The sequence below is a fragment of the Balaenoptera ricei genome, chromosome 14, assembly GCF_028023285.1.
Source record: "Balaenoptera ricei isolate mBalRic1 chromosome 14, mBalRic1.hap2, whole genome shotgun sequence".
Classification (NCBI taxonomy): domain Eukaryota; kingdom Metazoa; phylum Chordata; class Mammalia; order Artiodactyla; family Balaenopteridae; genus Balaenoptera; species Balaenoptera ricei.
This window is the reverse complement of record NC_082652.1, coordinates 61,835,667-61,855,511: the sequence shown is the minus strand read 5'-3', so window position 1 is coordinate 61,855,511 and position 19,845 is coordinate 61,835,667.

Sequence of the window (19,845 nt, the reverse complement as noted above, 5' to 3'; positions counted from 1 at the left end):
GGTTAGCCAATTCACTGAAGATTACTGAAGGACGAGCACGTACCAAAGAATTGCACCCTCCAACTTTCTTTGCTAGTAACACACATGGCATCGGAAAGGCAAGATGTGCTATGAAGAGAACATGTGCCACTACAGTGTTTCTCAGGGAGAATTGAGCCCGCATCTCTCTACATCCCAATGAGGAAAACAAAGTTTCCCTTCAAGCCTTATTTTCAACAGTGCCTGCAGAGCACTGACCCTGCTGTTTCTTTCTCTAATTTGTATTTCCAAGTTGATTTAGAAGGGAGATCCTTGAGTTGTTTCAACTTACCACATTCTAGAGGTTTAAGAAAAGAAGCCCTTCATCTCCCATGTCTCACTATCGAGCTGTTCCCAAAGCTGCACTGTTCACACCTCCCCAAACGCACAGGCCTTCCTCCTTGTACATTTCTCATCCTAGTGCAGATCCGCCAGTACTAAGAGATCTGGAATGCTTCCTAGAGCTCAGGAAGCACACTGAATAAGGCTACATAGATTCTGCTGCATGCCAACCGGTGGCATGATACAAGAGGCACGTTAGCTTGAGGCTAGTGTTAAATGGGGTCGCCTATTCACTGAAGATTACTGAAGGATGAGCACCTACCAAAGATTTTCAACCTCCAAGTTTCTTTCCTAGAAACTCACTTGCCATCACAAAGGCAATTGTGCTAAGAACAGAACATGTACCGCTAAAGTGTTTCTCAGGGAGGATTCAGCCCTCAACTCCCTATATCCCAATGAAGAAAATAAAGTTTCCCTTCAAGCCTTATTAACAGAAGGGCCCACAGAGCATTGACCCTGCTTTTTCTTTCTCTATTTCGTACCTCCAAGGTGCTTTAGAAGGGAGATCCTTGAGTTGTTTCAAGTTACCACATTCTAGAGGTTTAACAAACGAAGCCCTTCACCTCCCATGAAGCGGCAACTAGCTGTTCCCAACGCTGCACGGCTCATAACATCCAAAAGACACAGGCAGTCCTTCTTGTATGTGTCTCATCCCAGTGCAGACCCGCCAGTATTAAGAGTCCTGGAATGGTTCCTGGAGCTCAGGAACCAACTTGAATAAAGCTACATGGATTCTGCTGCATGCCAACCTGTGGCATGATACTAAACAACGTTAGCTTGATGCTAGTGGTCAAACGGGTTAGACAATTCACTGAAGATTACTGAAGGACGAGCACGTACCAAAGAATTGCAACCTCCAACTTTCTTTGCTAGTAATACACATGACATCGGAAAGGCAATTGTGCTATGAAGAGAACATGTGCAACTACAGCGTTTCTCAGGGAGAAGTGAGCCCGCATCTCTCTAAATCCCTATGAGGAAAACAAAGTTTCCCTTCAAGCCTTATTTTCAACAGTGCCTGCAGAGCACTGGCCCTGCTGTTTCTTTCTCTATATTGTATTTCCAAGGTGATTTAGAAGGGAGATCCTTGAGTTGTTTCAACTTACCACATTCTAGCGGTTTAACAAAAGAAGCCCTTCATCTCCCATGACTCACTATCGAGCTGTTCCCAAAGCTGCACTGTTCACACCTCCCCAAACACACAGGCCTTCCTCCTTGTACATTCCTCATCCTAGTGCAGATCCGCCAGTACTAAGAGACCTGGAATGCTTCCTAGAGCTCAAGAACCACACTGAATAAGGCTACATGGATTCTGCTGCATGCCAACTGGTGGCATGATACAAGAGGCACGTCAGCTTGAGGCTAGAGTTAAATGGGGTCGCCAATTCACTGAAGTTTACTGAAGGATGAGCACCTACCAAAGATTTTCAACCTCCAAGTTTCTTTCCTAGAAACTCACTTGTCATCACAAAGGCAATTGTGCTAAGAAAAGAACATGTGCCGCTAAAGTGTTTCTCAGAGAGAATTCAGCCCGCAACTCTCTATATCCCAATGAGGAAAATAAAGTTTCCCTTCAAGCCTTATTTACAAAAGGGCCCGCAGAGCATTGACCCTGCTGTTTCATTCTCTATTTTGTACCACCAAGGTGCTTTAGAAGGGAGATCCTTGAGTTGTTTCAAGTTACCACCTTCTACAGGTTTAATAAAAATAGCCCTTCACCTCTCATGACTCGGCATCTAGCTGTTCCCAACGCTACACTGCTCTCAACTCCCCAGACACACAGGCCATCCTTATTTTACTTTTCTCATCAGAGTACAGATCCGCCAGTACTAAGAGACCAGGAATGATTCCTAGAGTTTATAACCACACTGAATAAGCCTACATGGATACTGCTGTATGCCAACCTGTGGATTGATACAAGAGGAACATTAGCTTGAGGCTAGTGGTCAAACGGGTTCGCCTATTCACTGAAGATTACCGAAGGATGAGCACCAGCAAAGAATGGCAACCTCCAAGTTTCTTTCCTAGAAACTCACTTGTCATCACAAAGGCAATTGTGCCGTGAAGAGAACATGTGCAGCTACAGTGTTTCTCAGGGAGAATTGAGCATGCAACTCTCTAAATCCCAGTGAGGAAAATAAAGTTTCCCTTCAAGCCTTATTTTCAAAAGGGTCCACAGAGATTGGACCCTGCTATTTCTTTCTGTACTTTGTAACTCAAGGGTGCTTTAAAAGGGAGATAATTCAGTTGTTTCAACTTGCCACAATCTAGAGGTTTACCCAAAGAAGCCCTTCACTACCCCTGACTCGGCATCTAGCTGTTCCCAACTCTGCATTGCTCACAAAGGCCCAAACATCCAGGCCGTCTTTCTCCGAATTTTCTCATCCTAGTGCAGACCCGGCACTTCTAAGAGACCTGGAATGCTTCCTAGAGCTCAAGAACCACACTGAAAAACGCTACATGGATTCTGCTGCATGCCAACCTGTGGCATGATACAAAACAACATTAGCTTGAGGCTAGTCGTCAAATGCGTTCACCAATTCACTGAAGATTACTGAAGGACGAGCACCTACCAAAGAATGGCAACTTCCAACTTTCTTTCCTAGAAAATCACTTGTCATCACAAAGGCAATTGTGCTATGAAGAGAACATGTGCAACTACAGGGTATGTCAGGGAAAACTGAGCCCGCAACTCTCTAAAAACCAATGAAGAAAATAAAGTTTCCCTTCAAGCCTTATTTACAAAAGGGCCCACAGAGCATTGACCCTGCTGTTTCTTTCTCTATTTTGAACCAACAAGGTGCTTTAGAAGGGAGATACTTGAGTTGTTTCAAGTTACCACATTCTATAGGTTTAAAACAAATAGCCCTTCACCTCCCATGACTCGGCATCTAGCTGTTCCCAACGCTACATTGCTCACAATTCCCCAGACACACAGGCCGTCCTTCTTGTACTTTTCTCATCATAGTGCAGATCCGCCAGTATTAAGAGTCCTGGAATGGTTCCTGGAGCTCAGGACCCACCTTGAAAAAAGGTACATGGATTCTGCTGCATGCCAACCTGTGGCATGATACGCGAGGAACGTTAGCTTGAGGTTACTGTTCAAACGGGGTTGCCAATTCATTGAAAAGTACCGAAGGATGGGCCCCTACCAAAGAATGGCAACCTCCAAGTTTCTTTCCTAGAAACTCACTTGTCATCACAAAGGCAATTGTGCTAAGAACAGAACATGTGCCGCTAAAGTGTTTCTCAGAGAGAATTCAGCCCGCAACTCTCTATATCCCAATGAGGAAAATAAAGTTTCCCTTCAAGCCTTATTTACAAAAGGGCCCGCAGAGCATTGACCCTGCTGTTTCATTCTCTATTTTGTACCACCAAGGTGCTTTAGAAGGGAGATCCTTGAGTTGTTTCAAGTTACCACCTTCTACAGGTTTAATAAAAATAGCCCTTCACCTCTCATGACTCGGCATCTAGCTGTTCCCAACGCTACACTGCTCTCAACTCCCCAGACACACAGGCCATCCTTATTTTACTTTTCTCATCAGAGTACAGATCCGCCAGTACTAAGAGACCAGGAATGATTCCTAGAGTTTATAACCACACTGAATAAGCCTACATGGATACTGCTGCATGCCAACCTGTGGATTGATACAAGAGGAACATTAGCTTGAGGCTAGTGGTCAAACGGGTTCGCCTATTCACTGAAGATTACCGAAGGATGAGCACCAGCAAAGAATGGCAACCTCCAAGTTTCTTTCCTAGAAACTCACTTGTCATCACAAAGGCAATTGTGCCGTGAAGAGAACATGTGCAGCTACAGTGTTTCTCAGGGAGAATTGAGCATGCAACTCTCTAAATCCCAGTGAGGAAAATAAAGTTTCCCTTCAAGCCTTATTTTCAAAAGGGTCCACAGAGATTGGACCCTGCTATTTCTTTCTGTACTTTGTAACTCAAGGGTGCTTTAAAAGGGAGATAATTCAGTTGTTTCAACTTGCCACAATCTAGAGGTTTACCCAAAGAAGCCCTTCACTACCCCTGACTCGGCATCTAGCTGTTCCCAACTCTGCATTGCTCACAAAGGCCCAAACATCCAGGCCGTCTTTCTCCGAATTTTCTCATCCTAGTGCAGACCCGGCACTTCTAAGAGACCTGGAATGCTTCCTAGAGCTCAAGAACCACAATGAAAAACGCTACATGGATTCTGCTGCATGCCAACCTGTGGCATGATACAAAACAACATTAGCTTGAGGCTAGTCGTCAAATGCGTTCACCAATTCACTGAAGATTACTGAAGGACGAGCACCTACCAAAGAATGGCAACTTCCAACTTTCTTTCCTAGAAAATCACTTGTCATCACAAAGGCAATTGTGCTATGAAGAGAACATGTGCAACTACAGGGTATGTCAGGGAAAACTGAGCCCGCAACTCTCTAAAAACCAATGAAGAAAATAAAGTTTCCCTTCAAGCCTTATTTACAAAAGGGCCCACAGAGCATTGACCCTGCTGTTTCTTTCTCTATTTTGAACCAACAAGGTGCTTTAGAAGGGAGATACTTGAGTTGTTTCAAGTTACCACATTCTATAGGTTTAAAACAAATAGCCCTTCACCTCCCATGACTCGGCATCTAGCTGTTCCCAACGCTACATTGCTCACAATTCCCCAGACACACAGGCCGTCCTTCTTGTACTTTTCTCATCATAGTGCAGATCCGCCAGTATTAAGAGTCCTGGAATGGTTCCTGGAGCTCAGGACCCACCTTGAAAAAAGGTACATGGATTCTGCTGCATGCCAACCTGTGGCATGATACGCGAGGAACGTTAGCTTGAGGTTACTGTTCAAACGGGGTTGCCAATTCATTGAAAAGTACCGAAGGATGGGCCCCTACCAAAGAATGGCAACCTCCAAGTTTCTTTCCTAGAAACTCACTTGTCATCACAAAGGCAATTGTGCTAAGAACAGAACATGTGCCACTAAAGTGTTTCTCAGAGAGAATTCAGCCCTCAAATCTCTATATCCCAATGAGGAAAATAAAGTTTCCCTTCAAGCCTTATTTACAAAAGGGCCCACAGAGCATTGACCCTGCTGTTTCATTCTCTATTTTGTACCACCAAGGTGCTTTAGAAGGGAGATATTTGAGTTGTTTCAAGTTAACACATTCTACAGGTTTAATAAAAATAGCCCTTCACCTCTCATGACTCGGCATCTAGCTGTTCCCAACGCTACACTGCTCTCAACTCCCCAGACACACAGGACATCCTTATTTTACTTTTCTCATCATAGTACAGATCTGCCAGTACTAAGAGACCAGGAATGATTCCTAGAGTTTATAACCACACTGAATAAGCCTACATGGATTCTGCTGCATGCCAATCTGTGGAATGATACAAGAGGAACATTAGCTTGAGGCTAGTGGTCAAACGGGTTCGCCTATTCACTGAAGATTACCGAAGGATGAGCACCAGCAAAGAATGGCAACCTCCAAGTTTCTTTCCTGGAAACTCACTTGTCATCACAAAGGCAATTGTGCCGTGAAGAGAACATGTGCAGCTACAGTGTTTCTCAGGGAGAATTGAGCATGCAACTCTCTAAATCCCAATGAGGAAAATAAAGTTTCCCTTCAAGCCTTATTTTCAAAAGGGTCCGCAGAGATTGGACCCTGCTATTTCTTTCTGTAGTTTGTAACTCAAGGGTGCTTTGGAAGGGAGATAATTCAGTTGTTTCAACTTGCCACAATCTAGAGGTTTACCCAAAGAAGCCCTTCACTACCCCTGACTCGGCATCTAGCTGTTCCCAACTAATGCATTGCTCACAAAGGCCCAAACATCCAGGCCGTCTTTCTTCTAATTTTCTCATCCTAGTGCAGACCCCGCACTTCTAAGAGACCTGGAATGCTTCCTAGAGCTCAAGAACCACACTGAAAAACGCTACATGGATACTGCTGCATGCCAACATGTGGCATGATACAAAACAACATTAGCTTGAGGCTAGTCGTCAAATGCGTTCACCAATTCACTGAAGATTACTGAAGGACGAGCACGTACCAAAGAATTGCACCCTCCAACTTTCTTTGCTAGTAACACACATGACATCGGAAAGGCAAGATGTGCTATGAAGAGAACATGTGCCACTACAGTGTTTCTCAGGGAGAATTGAGCCCGCATCTCTCTACATCCCAATGAGGAAAACAAAGTTTCCCTTCAAGCCTTATTTTCAACAGTGCTTGCAGAGCACTGACCCTGCTGTTTCTTTCTCTAATTTGTATTTCCAAGGTGATTTAGAAGGGAGATCCTTGAGTTGTTTCAACTTACCACATTCTAGCGGTTTAACAAAAGAAGCCCTTCATCTCCCATGACTCACTATCGAGCTGTTCCCAAAGCTGCACTGTTCACACCTCCCCAAACACACAGGCCGTCCTCCTTTTACATTTCTCATCCTAGTGCAGATCCGCCAGTACTAAGAGACCTGGAATGCTTCCTAGTGCTCAAGAACCACACTGAATAAGGCTACATGGATTCTGCTGCATGCCACCCTGTGGCATGATACAAAACAACGTTAGCTTGAGGCTAGTCGTCAAATGCGTTCACCAATTCACTGAAGATTACTGAAGGATGAGCACCTACTAAAGAATGGCACCTTCCAATTTCCTTGCTTAGAAACTCACTTGTCATCACAAAGGCAATTGTGGTATGAAGAGAACATGTGCAATTACAGGGTATGTCAGGGAAATTGAGCCCGCAAATCTCTAAAAACCAGGAAGAAAATACAGTTTCCCTTCAAGCCTTATTTACAAAAGAGCCCACAGAGAATTAACCCTGCTGTTTCTTTCTCTATTTCGTACCACCAAGGTGCTTTAGAAGGGAGATACCTGAGTTGTTTCAAGTTACCACATTCTAGAGGTTTAACAAAAGAAGCCCTTCACCTCCCATGCCTCGGCAACTACCTTTTCCCAACACTGCACTGCTCATGACATCCAAAACACACAGGCAGTCCTTCTTGTATGTGTCTCATCCCAGTGCAGAGCCGCCAGTATTAAGAGTCCTGGAATGGTTCCTGGAGCTCAGGAACCAACTTGAATAAATCTACATGGATTCTGCTGCATGCCAACCTGTGGCATGATACAAAACAATGGTAGCTTGATGCTATGGGTCAAACGGGTTAGCCAATTCACTGAAGATTACTGAGTGACGAGCACGTACCTAAGAATTGCAACCTCCAACTTTCTTTGCTAGTAACACACATGACATCGGAAAGGCAAGATGTGCTATGAAGAGAACATGTGCAACTACAGTGTTTCTCAGGGAGAATTGAGCCTGCAACTCTCTAAATCACAATGAGGAAAATAAAGTTTCCCTTCAAGCCTTATTTTCAAAAGGGTCCGCAGAGATTGGACCCTGCTATTTCTTTCTGTACCTTGTAACTCAAGGGTGTTTTAGAAGGGAAATAATTCAGTTGTTTCAACTTGCCACAATCTAGAAGTTTACCCAAACAAGCCCTTCACTACCCGTGACTCGGCATCTAGTTGTTTCCAACTCTGCATTGCTCACAAAGGCCCAAACATCCAGGCCGTCTTTCTTCTAATTTTCTCATCCTACTGCAGACCCGGCACTTCTAAGAGACCTGGAATGTTTCCTAGAGCTCAAGAACCACACTGAAAAACACTACATGGATTCTGCTGCATGCCAACAGGTGGCATGATACAAAACAACATTAGCTTGAGGCTAGTCGTCAAATGCGTTCACCAATTCACTGAAGATTACTGAAGGACGAGCACCCACCAAAGAATGGCAACTTCCTACTTTCTTTCCTAGAAAATCACTTGTCATCAAAAAGGCAATTGTGCTATGAAGAGACCATGTGCAACTACAGGGTATGTCAGGGAAAACTGAGCCCGCAACGCTCTAAAAACCAATGAAGAAAATAAAGTTTCGCTTCAAACCTTATTTACAAAAGGGCCGACATAGCATTGACCCTGCTGTTTCTTTCTCTTTTTTGAATCAACAAGGTACTTTAGAAGGGAGATACTTGAGTTGTTTCAAGTTACCACATTCTACAGGTTTAAAACAAATAGCCCTTCACCTCCCATGACTCGGCATCTAGCTGTTCCCAACCCTACATTGCTCACAACTCCCCAGACACACAGGCCGTCCTTCTTGTACTTTTCTCATCATAGTGCAGATCCGCCAGTATTAAGAGTCCTGGAATGGTTCCTGGAGCTCAGGACCCACCTTGAAAAAAGGTACATGGATTCTGCTGCATGCCAACCTGTGGCATGATACGCGAGGAACGTTAGCTTGAGGCTACTGTTCAAACGGGGTTGCCAATTCACTGAAAAGTACCGAAGGATGGGCCCCTACCAAAGAATGGCAACCTCCAAGTTTCTTTCCTAGAAACTCACTTGTCATCACAAAGGCAATTGTGCTAAGAACAGAACATGTGCCGCTAAAGTGTTTCTCAGAGAGAATTCAGCCCGCAAATCTCTATATCCCAATGAGGAAAATAAAGTTTCCCTTCAAGCCTTATTTACAAAAGGGCCCACAGAGCATTGACCCTGCTGTTTCATTCTCTATTTTGTACCACCAAGGTGCTTTAGAAGGGAGATATTTGAGTTGTTTCAAGTTAACACACTCTACAGGTTTAATAAAAATAGCCCTTCACCTCCCATGACTCGGCATCTAGCTGTTCCCAACGCTACATTGCTCACAATTCCCCAGACACACAGGCCGTCCTTCTTGTACTTTTCTCATCATAGTGCAGATCCGCCAGTATTAAGAGTCCTGGAATGGTTCCTGGAGCTCAGGAACCAACTTGAATAAAGCTACATGGATTCTGCTGCATGCCAACCTGTGGCATGATACAAAACAATGGTAGCTTGATGCTGTGGGTCAAACGGGTTAGCCAATTCACTGAAGATTACTGAAGGACGAGCACGTACCAAAGAATTGCACCCTCCAACTTTCTTTGCTAGTAACACACATGACATCGGAAAGGCAAGATGTGCTATGAAGAGAACATGTGCCACTACAGTGTTTCTCAGGGAGAATTGAGCCCGCATCTCTCTACATCCCAATGAGGAAAACAAAGTTTCCCTTCAAGCCTTATTTTCAACAGTGCTTGCAGAGCACTGACCCTGCTGTTTCTTTCTCTAATTTGTATTTCCAAGGTGATTTAGAAGGGAGATCCTTGAGTTGTTTCAACTTACCACATTCTAGCGGTTTAACAAAAGAAGCCCTTCATCTCCCATGACTCACTATCGAGCTGTTCCCAAAGCTGCACTGTTCACACCTCCCCAAACACACAGGCCGTCCTCCTTTTACATTTCTCATCCTAGTGCAGATCCGCCAGTACTAAGAGACCTGGAATGCTTCCTAGTGCTCAAGAACCACACTGAATAAGGCTACATGGATTCTGCTGCATGCCACCCTGTGGCATGATACAAAACAACGTTAGCTTGAGGCTAGTCGTCAAATGCGTTCACCAATTCACTGAAGATTACTGAAGGATGAGCACCTACTAAAGAATGGCACCTTCCCATTTCCTTGCTTAGAAACTCACTTGTCATCACAAAGGCAATTGTGGTATGAAGAGAACATGTGCAACTACAGGGTATGTCAGGGAAATTGAGCCCACAAATCTCTAAAAACCAGGAAGAAAATACAGTTTCCCTTCAAGCCTTATTTACAAAAGAGCCCACAGAGAATTAACCCTGCTGTTTCTTTCTCTATTTCGTACCACCAAGGTGCTTTAGAAGGGAGATACCTGAGTTGTTTCAAGTTACCACATTCTAGAGGTTTAACAAAAGAAGCCCTTCACCTCCCATGCCTCGGCAACTACCTTTTCCCAACACTGCACTGCTCATGACATCCAAAACACACAGGCAGTCCTTCTTGTATGTGTCTCATCCCAGTGCAGAGCCGCCAGTATTAAGAGTCCTGGAATGGTTCCTGGAGCTCAGGAACCAACTTGAATAAATCTACATGGATTCTGCTGCATGCCAACCTGTGGCATGATACAAAACAATGGTAGCTTGATGCTATGGGTCAAACGGGTTAGCCAATTCACTGAAGATTACTGAGTGACGAGCACGTACCAAAGAATTGCAACCTCCAACTTTCTTTGCTAGTAACACACATGACATCGGAAAGGCAAGATGTGCTATGAAGAGAACATGTGCCACTACAGGGTATGTCAGGGAAAACTGAGCCCGCAGCTCCATAAAAACCAATGAAGAAAATAAAGTTTCGCTTCAAGCCTTATTTACGAAAGGGCCCACAGAGCATTGACCCTGCTGTTTCTTTCCCTATTTTGAACCAACAAGGTGCTTTAGAAGGGAGATACTTGAGTTGTTTCAAGTTACCACATTCTATAGGTTTAAAACAAATAGCCCTTCACCTCCCATGACTCGGCATCTAGCTGTTCCCAACGCTACATTGCTCACAATTCCCCAGACACACAGGCCGTCCTTCTTGTACTTTTCTCAACATAGTGCAGATCCGCCAGTATAAAGAGTCCTGGAATGGTTCCTGGAGCTTAGGAACCAACTTGAATAAAGCTACATGGATTCTGCTGCATGCCAACCTGTGGCATGATACAAAACAATGGTAGCTTGATGCTGTGGGTCAAACGGGTTAGCCAATTCACTGAAGATTACTGAAGGACGAGCACGTACCAAAGAATGGCACCCTCCAACTTTCTTTGCTAGTAACACACATGACATCGGAAAGGCAAGATGTGCTATGAAGAGAACATGTGCCACTACAGTGTTTCTCAGGGAGAATTGAGCATGCAACTCTCTAAATCACAATGAGGAAAATAAAGTTTCCCTTCAAGCCTTATTTTCAAAAGGGTCCGCAGAGATTGGACCCTGTTATTTCTTTCTGTACCTTGTAACTCAAGGGTGTTTTAGAAGGGAAATAATTCAGTTGTTTCAACTTGCCACAATCTAGAAGTTTACCCAAACAAGCCCTTCACTACCCGTGACTCGGCATCTAGTTGTTCCCAACTCTGCATTGCTCACAAAGGCCCAAACATCCAGGCCGTCTTTCTTCTAATTTTCTCATCCTAGTGCAGACCCGGCACTTCTAAGAGACCTGGAATGTTTCCTAGAGCTCAAGAACCACACTGAAAAACACTACATGGATTCTGCTGCATGCCAACAGGTGGCATGATACAAAACAACATTAGCTTGAGGCTAGTCGTCAAATGCGTTCACCAATTCACTGAAGATTACTGAAGGACGAGCACCCACCAAAGAATGGCAACTTCCTACTTTCTTTCCTAGAAAATCACTTGTCATCAAAAAGGCAATTGTGCTATGAAGAGACCATGTGCAACTACAGGGTATGTCAGGGAAAACTGAGCCCGCAACGCTCTAAAAACCAATGAAGAAAATAAAGTTTCGCTTCAAACCTTATTTACAAAAGGGCCCACAGAGCATTGACCCTGCTGTTTCTTTCTCTTTTTTGAATCAACAAGGTACTTTAGAAGGGAGATACTTGAGTTGTTTCAAGTTACCACATTCTACAGGTTTAAAACAAATAGCCCTTCACCTCCCATGACTCGGAATCTAGCTGTTCCCAACCCTACATTGCTCACAACTCCCCAGACACACAGGCCGTCCTTCCTGTACTTTTCTCATCATAGTGCAGATCCGCCAGTATTAAGAGTCCTGGAATGGTTCCTGGAGCTCAGGACCCACCTTGAAAAAAGGTACATGGATTCTGCTGCATGCCAACCTGTGGCATGATACGCGAGGAACGTTAGCTTGAGGCTACTGTTCAAACGGGGTTGCCAATTCACTGAAAAGTACCGAAGGATGGGCCCCTACCAAAGAATGGCAACCTCCAAGTTTCTTTCCTAGAAACTCACTTGTCATCACAAAGGCAATTGTGCTAAGAACAGAACATGTGCCGCTAAAGTGTTTCTCAGAGAGAATTCAGCCCGCAAATCTCTATATCCCAATGAGGAAAATAAAGTTTCCCTTCAAGCCTTATTTACAAAAGGGCCCACAGAGCATTGACCCTGCTGTTTCATTCTCTATTTTGTACCACCAAGGTGCTTTAGAAGGGAGATATTTGAGTTGTTTCAAGTTAACACACTCTACAGGTTTAATAAAAATAGCCCTTCACCTCCCATGACTCGGCATCTAGCTGTTCCCAACGCTACATTGCTCACAATTCCCCAGACACACAGGCCGTCCTTCTTGTACTTTTCTCATCATAGTGCAGATCCGCCAGTATTAAGAGTCCTGGAATGGTTCCTGGAGCTCAGGAACCAACTTGAATAAAGCTACATGGATTCTGCTGCATGCCAACCTGTGGCATGATACAAAACAATGGTAGCTTGATGCTGTGGGTCAAACGGGTTAGCCAATTCACTGAAGATTACTGAAGGACGAGCACGTACCAAAGAATTGCACCCTCCAACTTTCTTTGCTAGTAACACACATGACATCGGAAAGGCAAGATGTGCTATGAAGAGAACATGTGCCACTACAGTGTTTCTCAGGGAGAATTGAGCCCGCATCTCTCTACATCCCAATGAGGAAAACAAAGTTTCCCTTCAAGCCTTATTTTCAACAGTGCTTGCAGAGCACTGACCCTGCTGTTTCTTTCTCTAATTTGTATTTCCAAGGTGATTTAGAAGGGAGATCCTTGAGTTGTTTCAACTTACCACATTCTAGCGGTTTAACAAAAGAAGCCCTTCATCTCCCATGACTCACTATCGAGCTGTTCCCAAAGCTGCACTGTTCACACCTCCCCAAACACACAGGCCGTCCTCCTTTTACATTTCTCATCCTAGTGCAGATCCGCCAGTACTAAGAGACCTGGAATGCTTCCTAGTGCTCAAGAACCACACTGAATAAGGCTACATGGATTCTGCTGCATGCCACCCTGTGGCATGATACAAAACAACGTTAGCTTGAGGCTAGTCGTCAAATGCGTTCACCAATTCACTGAAGATTACTGAAGGATGAGCACCTACTAAAGAATGGCACCTTCCCATTTCCTTGCTTAGAAACTCACTTGTCATCACAAAGGCAATTGTGGTATGAAGAGAACATGTGCAACTACAGGGTATGTCAGGGAAATTGAGCCCACAAATCTCTAAAAACCAGGAAGAAAATACAGTTTCCCTTCAAGCCTTATTTACAAAAGAGCCCACAGAGAATTAACCCTGCTGTTTCTTTCTCTATTTCGTACCACCAAGGTGCTTTAGAAGGGAGATACCTGAGTTGTTTCAAGTTACCACATTCTAGAGGTTTAACAAAAGAAGCCCTTCACCTCCCATGCCTCGGCAACTACCTTTTCCCAACACTGCACTGCTCATGACATCCAAAACACACAGGCAGTCCTTCTTGTATGTGTCTCATCCCAGTGCAGAGCCGCCAGTATTAAGAGTCCTGGAATGGTTCCTGGAGCTCAGGAACCAACTTGAATAAATCTACATGGATTCTGCTGCATGCCAACCTGTGGCATGATACAAAACAATGGTAGCTTGATGCTATGGGTCAAACGGGTTAGCCATTCACTGAAGATTACTGAGTGACGAGCACGTACCAAAGAATTGCAACCTCCAACTTTCTTTGCTAGTAACACACATGACATCGGAAAGGCAAGATGTGCTATGAAGAGAACATGTGCCACTACAGGGTATGTCAGGGAAAACTGAGCCCGCAGCTCCATAAAAACCAATGAAGAAAATAAAGTTTCGCTTCAAGCCTTATTTACGAAAGGGCCCACAGAGCATTGACCCTGCTGTTTCTTTCCCTATTTTGAACCAACAAGGTGCTTTAGAAGGGAGATACTTGAGTTGTTTCAAGTTACCACATTCTATAGGTTTAAAACAAATAGCCCTTCACCTCCATGACTCGGCATCTAGCTGTTCCCAACGCTACATTGCTCACAATTCCCCAGACACACAGGCCGTCCTTCTTGTACTTTTCTCAACATAGTGCAGATCCGCCAGTATAAAGAGTCCTGGAATGGTTCCTGGAGCTTAGGAACCAACTTGAATAAAGCTACATGGATTCTGCTGCATGCCAACCTGTGGCATGATACAAAACAATGGTAGCTTGATGCTGTGGGTCAAACGGGTTAGCCAATTCACTGAAGATTACTGAAGGACGAGCACGTACCAAAGAATGGCACCCTCCAACTTTCTTTGCTAGTAACACACATGACATCGGAAAGGCAAGATGTGCTATGAAGAGAACATGTGCCACTACAGTGTTTCTCAGGGAGAATTGAGCATGCAACTCTCTAAATCACAATGAGGAAAATAAAGTTTCCCTTCAAGCCTTATTTTCAAAAGGGTCCGCAGAGATTGGACCCTGTTATTTCTTTCTGTACCTTGTAACTCAAGGGTGTTTTAGAAGGGAAATAATTCAGTTGTTTCAACTTGCCACAATCTAGAAGTTTACCCAAACAAGCCCTTCACTACCCGTGACTCGGCATCTAGTTGTTCCCAACTCTGCATTGCTCACAAAGGCCCAAACATCCAGGCCGTCTTTCTTCTAATTTTCTCATCCTAGTGCAGACCCGGCACTTCTAAGAGACCTGGAATGTTTCCTAGAGCTCAAGAACCACACTGAAAAACACTACATGGATTCTGCTGCATGCCAACAGGTGGCATGATACAAAACAACATTAGCTTGAGGCTAGTCGTCAAATGCGTTCACCAATTCACTGAAGATTACTGAAGGACGAGCACCCACCAAAGAATGGCAACTTCCTACTTTCTTTCCTAGAAAATCACTTGTCATCAAAAAGGCAATTGTGCTATGAAGAGACCATGTGCAACTACAGGGTATGTCAGGGAAAACTGAGCCCGCAACGCTCTAAAAACCAATGAAGAAAATAAAGTTTCGCTTCAAACCTTATTTACAAAAGGGCCCACAGAGCATTGACCCTGCTGTTTCTTTCTCTTTTTTGAATCAACAAGGTACTTTAGAAGGGAGATACTTGAGTTGTTTCAAGTTACCACATTCTACAGGTTTAAAACAAATAGCCCTTCACCTCCCATGACTCGGAATCTAGCTGTTCCCAACCCTACATTGCTCACAACTCCCCAGACACACAGGCCGTCCTTCCTGTACTTTTCTCATCATAGTGCAGATCCGCCAGTATTAAGAGTCCTGGAATGGTTCCTGGAGCTCAGGACCCACCTTGAAAAAAGGTACATGGATTCTGCTGCATGCCAACCTGTGGCATGATACGCGAGGAACGTTAGCTTGAGGCTACTGTTCAAAACGGGGTTGCCAATTCACTGAAAAGTACCGAAGGATGGGCCCCTACCAAAGAATGGCAACCTCCAAGTTTCTTTCCTAGAAACTCACTTGTCATCACAAAGGCAATTGTGCTAAGAACAGAACATGTGCCGCTAAAGTGTTTCTCAGAGAGAATTCAGCCCTCAAATCTCTATATCCCAATGAGGAAAATAAAGTTTCCCTTCAAGCCTTATTTACAAAAGGGCCCACAGAGCATTGACCCTGCTGTTTCATTCTCTATTTTGTACCACCAAGGTGCTTTAGAAGGGAGATATTTGAGTTGTTTCAAGTTAACACACTCTACAGGTTTAATAAAAATAGCCCTTCACCTCCCATGACTCGGCATCTAGCTGTTCCCAACGCTACATTGCTCACAATTCCCCAGACACACAGGCCGTCCTTCTTGTACTTTTCTCATCATAGTGCAGATCCGCCAGTATTAAGAGTCCTGGAATGGTTCCTGGAGCTCAGGAACCAACTTGAATAAAGCTACATGGATTCTGCTGCATGCCAACCTGTGGCATGATACAAAACAATGGTAGCTTGATGCTGTGGGTCAAACGGGTTAGCCAATTCACTGAAGATTACTGAGGACGAGCACGTACCAAAGAATTGCACCCTCCAACTTTCTTTGCTAGTAACACACATGACATCGGAAAGGCAAGATGTGCTATGAAGAGAACATGTGCCACTACAGTGTTTCTCAGGAGAATTGAGCCCGCATCTCTCTACATCCCAATGAGGAAAACAAAGTTTCCCTTCAAGCCTTATTTTCAACAGTGCTTGCAGAGCACTGACCCTGCTGTTTCTTTCTCTAATTTGTATTTCCAAGGTGATTTAGAAGGGAGATCCTTGAGTTGTTTCAACTTACCACATTCTAGCGGTTTAACAAAAGAAGCCCTTCATCTCCCATGACTCACTATCGAGCTGTTCCCAAAGCTGCACTGTTCACACCTCCCCAACACACAGGCCGTCCTCCTTTTACATTTCTCATCCTAGTGCAGATCCGCCAGTACTAAGAGACCTGGAATGCTTCCTAGTGCTCAAGAACCACACTGAATAAGGCTACATGGATTCTGCTGCATGCCACCCTGTGGCATGATACAAAACAACGTTAGCTTGAGGCTAGTCGTCAAATGCGTTCACCAATTCACTGAAGATTACTGAAGGATGAGCACCTACTAAAGAATGGCACCTTCCCATTTCCTTGCTTAGAAACTCACTTGTCATCACAAAGGCAATTGTGGTATGAAGAGAACATGTGCAACTACAGGGTATGTCAGGGAAATTGAGCCCGCAGCTCCATAAAAACCAATGAAGAAAATAAAGTTTCGCTTCAAACCTTATTTACAAAAGGGCCCACAGAGCATTGACCCTGCTGTTTCTTTCTCTTTTTTGAATCAACAAGGTACTTTAGAAGGGAGATACTTGAGTTGTTTCAAGTTACCACATTCTACAGGTTTAAAACAAATAGCCCTTCACCTCCCATGACTCGGCATCTAGCTGTTCCCAACCCTACATTGCTCACAACTCCCCAGACACACAGGCCGTCCTTCTTGTACTTTTCTCATCATAGTGCAGATCCGCCAGTATTAAGAGTCCTGGAATGGTTCCTGGAGCTCAGGACCCACCTTGAAAAAAGGTACATGGATTCTGCTGCATGCCAACCTGTGGCATGATACGCGAGGAACGTTAGCTTGAGGCTACTGTTCAAACGGGGTTGCCAATTCACTGAAAAGTACCGAAGGATGGGCCCCTACCAAAGAATGGCAACCTCCAAGTTTCTTTCCTAGAAACTCACTTGTCATCACAAAGGCAATTGTGCTAAGAACAGAACATGTGCCGCTAAAGTGTTTCTCAGAGAGAATTCAGCCCGCAAATCTCTATATCCCAATGAGGAAAATAAAGTTTCCCTTCAAGCCTTATTTACAAAAGGGCCCACAGAGCATTGACCCTGCTGTTTCATTCTCTATTTTGTACCACCAAGGTGCTTTAGAAGGGAGATATTTGAGTTGTTTCAAGTTACCACATTCTACAGGTTTAATAAAAATAGCCCTTCACCTCTCATGACTCGGCATCTAGCTGTTCCCAATGCTACACTGCTCTCAACTCCCCAGACACACAGGCCATCCTTATTTTACTTTTCTCATCATAATACAGATCCGCCAGTACTAAGAGACCTGGAATGATTCCTAGAGTTTATAACCACACTGAATAAGCCTCCATGGATTCTGCTGCATGCCAACATGTGGAATGATACAACAGGAACATTAGCTTGAGGCTAGTTGTCAAACGGGTTCGCCTATTCACTGAAGAGTACCGAAGGATGAGCACCAGCAAAGAATGGCAACCTCCAAGTTTCTTTCCTAGAAACTCACTTGTCATCACAAAGGCAATTGTGCCGTGAAGAGAACATGTGCAGCTACAGTGTTTCTCAGGGAGAATTGAGCATGCAACTCTCTAAATCCCAATGAGGAAAATAAAGTTTCCCTTCAAGCCTTATTTTCAAAAGGGTCCGCAGAGATTGGACCCTGCTATTTCTTTCTATAGTTTGTAACTCAAGGGTGCTTTGGAAGGGAGATAATTCAGTTCTTTCAACTTGCCACAATCTAGAGGTTTACCCAAAGAAGCCCTTCACTACCCCTGACTCGGCATCTAGCTGTTCCCAACTAATGCATTGCTCACAAAGGCCCAAACATCCAGGCCGTCTTTCTTCTAATTTTCTCATCCTAGTGCAGACCCGGCACTTCTAAGAGACCTGGAATGTTTCCTAGAGCTCAAGAACCACACTGAAAAACACTACATGGATTCTGCTGCATGCCAACAGGTGGCATGATACAAAACAACATTAGCTTGAGGCTAGTCGTCAAATGCGTTCACCAATTCACTGAAGATTACTGAAGGACGAGCACCCACCAAAGAATGGCAACTTCCTACTTTCTTTCCTAGAAAATCACTTGTCATCAAAAAGGCAATTGTGCTATGAAGAGACCATGTGCAACTACAGGGTATGTCAGGGAAAACTGAGCCCGCAACGCTCTAAAAACCAATGAAGAAAATAAAGTTTCGCTTCAAGCCTTATTTACAAAAGGGCCCACAGAGCATTGACCCTGCTGTTTCTTTCTCTTTTTTGAATCAACAAGGTACTTTAGAAGGGAGATACTTGAGTTGTTTCAAGTTACCACATTCTACAGGTTTAAAACAAATAGCCCTTCACCTCCCATGACTCGGCATCTAGCTGTTCCCAACCCTACATTGCTCACAACTCCCCAGACACACAGGCCGTCCTTCTTGTACTTTTCTCATCATAGTGCAGATCCGCCAGTATTAAGAGTCCTGGAATGGTTCCTGGAGCTCAGGACCCACCTTGAAAAAAGGTACATGGATTCTGCTGCATGCCAACCTGTGGCATGATACGCGAGGAACGTTAGCTTGAGGCTACTGTTCAAACGGGGTTGCCAATTCACTGAAAAGTACCGAAGGATGGGCCCCTACCAAAGAATGGCAACCTCCAAGTTTCTTTCCTAGAAACTCACTTGTCATCACAAAGGCAATTGTGCTAAGAACAGAACATGTGCCGCTAAAGTGTTTCTCAGAGAGAATTCAGCCCGCAAATCTCTATATCCCAATGAGGAAAATAAAGTTTCCCTTCAAGCCTTATTTACAAAAGGGCCCACAGAGCATTGACCCTGCTGTTTCATTCTCTATTTTGTACCACCAAGGTGCTTTAGAAGGGAGATATTTGAGTTGTTTCAAGTTAACACACTCTACAGGTTTAATAAAAATAGCCCTTCACCTCCCATGACTCGGCATCTAGCTGTTCCCAACGCTACATTGCTCACAACTCCCCAGACACACAGGCCGTCCTTCTTGTACTTTTCTCATCATAGTGCAGATCCGCCAGTATTAAGAGTCCTGGAATGGTTCCTGGAGCTCAGGAACCAACTTGAATAAAGCTACATGGATTCTGCTGCATGCCAACCTGTGGCATGATACAAAACAATGGTAGCTTGATGCTGTGGGTCAAACGGGTTAGCCAATTCACTGAAGATTACTGAAGGACGAGCACGTACCAAAGAATTGCACCCTCCAACTTTCTTTGCTAGTAACACACATGACATCGGAAAGGCAAGATGTGCTATGAAGAGAACATGTGCCACTACAGTGTTTCTCAGGGAGAATTGAGCCCGCATCTCTCTACATCCCAATGAGGAAAACA